Here is a 4,512-nt window from a genome sequence, read left to right on the forward strand (position 1 = left end):
ATGGCGTACGTATTAATAATACAATAATTAATCTTTTTAATTCTACTTAAAATAAGTTTTTATACAGATATAAATATAAACAAGAAATTTCTTTCATTGGTTGATATTACAGAAATTAGCATCGCATGCAGCTATATAATTGCAGAAAAAATTACATAGTCCGCTTACGTGGGTTATGTATTTTTTTCTGCAACAGCTGCGACATAACTTTCCTTTCTAACAACCAATGAAAGCCTTTTTTTAAAAAAAATCCAATATTTACACTTCCAACTGCTTTTTCTGTGATGACTATTTGAAAGTTATTGTGCTAATTTCTCAATAATTACAACTGAAAGACCAAGTATCTATTATGCACCTCTCTCTCCCTCTCCCTTTCAGCTGTCTTTTGTCTGACTTCAAAGACAGTTTTATACGTGAGATAATTCAAACATAATGGGCTGAAAAATATATTAATAACTAAAAATGTGATGCATAGATTGGTCTATATTTTTGACTGATTTTGAATAGAAATTACATAATAATAAATAACAAAACTATATGTCTAAATGGTTCAATCCATTCGTATCGCGCTCTTTATCATAAGCTAGATAAGTCTTTGTTGACCATGTGTCAGATCTAGACTCCTTATAGCTTAAGTAAAAGATGCTCAACCTTTGATTCTACAATAGAACAGATGTAAAAAGATTTGTATTTTCTCAATTCTGCAAAACACAGAGGTGTATTCACTCTTTATTGTAATATTTCATAAAAATATAAATTACCTGATAAATGAAGAAGCCGGGTGTTACCGTGGCAACACCACAGAAAACTAAACCTAATGCAGACGAGAATAGATCGACAATAAGCGCTCGGGCCATCCTTCTCCCACAAAAGAATCTAAAAATTAAGACTAGATTGAGAAGCGACATCTTACATGTACATGTATATCCTGAAACTTTACAACATAGATGGAGTGTAATTGCCCATACCCCTCTCTCTAACATACAAAGTATGTCCAAAGCTGACCAGCTTTATTGAAAGCCTTTGGGGACCCCAACGTCACGTTCTATTTACAGTGTATTTCATTACATAAGTTTTAAAATCTCCACCTTTTATGCTGCTATACAGCAGGCTACTCTGTACACATAGAAAATTTTATTTACTGTGCTAGCAAATATGATTTTCTTTCCATTTTTTTCATGCAAATTATTCAGATGGGATGTCAACATTACCGCTAAATCTCCAAACATTTAGACTCATTTCGATTACATTATTTTTAAATTCAAATATTCGACCGATCATTACTGCACATTTATATGGTCGAAAACAATTCGTTACCGCTGCAAATTGAATCCGCCTTAAAGAACTCTATACCGCTACATATTGAACCAGCCAGTTATGGTACGGAAAAGAGTTTCAATCACAAAAGCTTTCACAAAGAATTTTTGCTATCCATTTTTGTCTGTAGTCGTGCGTGATAAGTCGGTTGTTAATTTCTGAACATTTTCAACTTCATGTCTTGAATCACTTATTTATTAAAAAAACCAACCAAATTTGGCATATATGTAAAGCATTTATAGGAGAAGGATATAAAAATTGTAAATTCTATGGTACACCCCCCCCCAGGTTATGAGACTAAAACAATCGAAATTAGTCTTACATGTATCCTTAGGATTTTTTTTTATCTCCTGTTAACCAAGCAGTGAAACTGTTGGCTTGATTAGAATTTCAATAAAGTGTAAGTTCACCGCCAAAGTGTGAGTTGTGAAAATCATGGCCCCAAAAGAAACATAATAATACATTGAAATGTATAATTAAAAAAAATATCATTTTCTTAGTTGAATAAAAATAATTTTCACAAGTAAACCATGTACTTAGTAACGGTATCTTTATCTCTCATCGCTTGTATATTTATTCTTTATATAGCTGTATTTTGGGTTGTTTTATTGTAATACATGTATTTGGATGACATTTTTTCATAATATAGTCTCGTTTCAATGATGAAATATAACTACAAGTAACAGTATTTCATAAAAAACATGTGCCTAACATGAAAAATGCTATTATAGTTAAAAAACATTTGTTTAGGATGATATATTAGTTTAGATACCATATAAACACATAAATACCTGCACTCCTCTACAGCTTTGGGTATGTCAGTCAAATAAAAAAATAACCGTCACCTCGTGACATGTAACTATGTCAGTCAGGTGATTTAAACCAGTATTTCGTAACTCCTCTGTAAATTAGCTGAATTGGTCAGACGGTTCATAAATATTTGGATTCCGTATATTGATTACCAGTAAAACTTGATTTACATATGACAGTTGAAACAAAAGGGCTCACAGGCCTGTTCAACAAAATGTCCTCAATAAAAGAACGTACACAATTTTTTTTCAACACAGCAATTATACCACAGTTGTTATTTTTTTTGTTCCATTCAAAACGGATCCTACTTCCTGGTGTATGATGTTACGCTCTATATATCATAAACTTTAGCAAAATTGTTTAAAGACTGTTTAAAAAGAGTCAGTGCAGAGCGTAATTCCAATGAACAAGAGCATGTTTTAAAAATATCTAAAGAAAACATTTCTGTAATATTAGTAGGTCGAAGGCGCGGATGCAGGGATTTTTTTTCAAAGGAGGTTAGGGTCCCTGTATATATACTATTTGGATAATGTTTACAAGTTAAAAAACTAACAAAAAAAATCATCGCAAACAGTAAACGTCTTTCCCAAAGGTGAAAACCTTGTTTAGTTTGGATAGGGGTGTAGGGGAGTAACTTTCCCATTCATTTCTAATGCTTCTGTATGCAGGTGATGTAGGTATATTGCTGCACCAGTCAGGGAAGTTGACGATCGTAAATTTAAAGTCATCAGGTTTATCCTAAAGATTACCATTAACGTCATTTCAAGTAAAATATCCAGATATGAAACAGATGTGTGAAAATAACCTAGCTTAGGCCAAGAAGTTGATTTCGCCAAAAATTAACACCATTTATAAAGGAATCCATAAGACAAAAACTTAATCATAATAGTTTTAATGCTTTAACTCATATAAGCTGAGGAGGAGGCAATTATGAAAGTTAGACTCAAAAGAATTAATACATGTACATGTCAATGTCACCTCCATTCAGTCTTAATGGAGGTTCTCTAAGACAGAATACTAGTAGTTCCACTTGCTTTTCTTTGTCTGTCCATTTTCTCTTGAACATATTTCATTAAGATATGGACAAAAGCCTTAAACAGTTTTTGTCGCTCTAATTTTTTAAGAAAATCATAGCGTATTCTACTGTAATGAAAAATGGGCTTCTTCTAATACTTAAGTGTCTCTTTCTGTAGAATTTTGTATATTCTCCCAGCTGAGCTCAGTTAATTGTAGATGGGTAACAGTCACCTGCAAAGAAACAAAAAAATAGTTTTCAGAAGAGTGGTAAATAAAAGAGGTTTTACAATTATTACTGGCAAAAACTTAACATTTAACTTTGCTATGCATGTTTTAACATTGCTGTTTAATACGATTTTGAAACATTATGATTGTAACTACAGAAGCCCTATAATAAGTTACAGTTCACAAGTAATCATCAGAAAATGTCCTGACCAGTCTGGGTCCATGAACCACCATTTTCAGTATTGAGGGAGCTTTCAATGCAGCATCAAATTTACTTGTATTTATTGTTAATTAAAGTTTATTTCATTGCACATAATTAAAATTAAATGACATTTACTTTGTTTGAAAATTAGGGATATATATTCTGATGACATGAGATTTTAAACCCCTGTTATATTTAGCTGTTCTTCATCGGATTTGAATAAAAAAAGGATTTTCCCCGTCTTCATCTCCATGGAGATATTTGGGGCCAACATCGTTGATGTAATTTTATGAAAGTTGAACCAATTCAAAATTAAATATTAATAACAAGCATTGATCTATTGTACATGTTCTAGTGTAGATTAGTTTCGATTATTTTCACTGTACGAATTCATTATTATAGTCTGTCCCACCAAGTTACTGTAAGCACTTTTCGCAAAAAATCTTAAAATATATAAATACCTTGGCTTTCAACCCAGTTCCGATCGATAGATCATTTTTTTTCCAACCTTCCTCCGTTTATCCGAACCCTCGAGGTCAACCAGTGTATACACACGGCGGCAAATTCAAAGTCTACGGAGGTTTAACATTGTCAAAATGGCCACCACTTCGGAAGGGGATCATCCATTGTTCGTAATTTTCCGTACGTCGTCGTCAGTAAGGAAATGACGTCACACACGTTCGGGAGTGCTCTATGGTTATCGACGTCTGAAAAAGCTATAACGCCCGAGACTTCCAAGTATAGATTTATACTACAAGAAGTATTACTTCTTCAACAAAACTTTCATACCCAGACTTAGACCCAAGGGACCAAAGATTCATAAAAGGGTTAGTCACTGCATAAAGGCAAAGAGGTATGACTCAATTCATACATAACATTTCAATAGAATAATCGAGGCTAGGCTACTGCAAATTTAGCTCAAGTAAAATTAGTTTTATAAT

The 4,512-nt window shown here is 32.8% G+C and overlaps 1 long non-coding RNA gene across 1 annotated transcript; it reads right to left on the reverse strand.

Annotated features, from left to right (window-relative positions):
• Positions 1-543: 543 nt before the first annotated feature.
• LOC134239498 (uncharacterized) lies at positions 544-2,624 on the reverse strand. The gene is made up of 3 exons (XR_009986234.1): positions 2,109-2,624; positions 762-876; positions 544-659 (listed from the first exon to the last, which is right to left on the reverse strand). It is a non-coding gene; the product is annotated as an uncharacterized LOC134239498 (long non-coding RNA).
• Positions 2,625-4,512: the final 1,888 nt, after the last annotated feature.

Source organism: Saccostrea cucullata, unplaced genomic scaffold (genome assembly GCF_032062105.1).
Source record: "Saccostrea cucullata isolate Sc308-1 unplaced genomic scaffold, CSIRO_AGI_Scuc_v1 ctg8640, whole genome shotgun sequence".
NCBI lineage: Eukaryota > Metazoa > Mollusca > Bivalvia > Ostreida > Ostreidae > Saccostrea > Saccostrea cuccullata.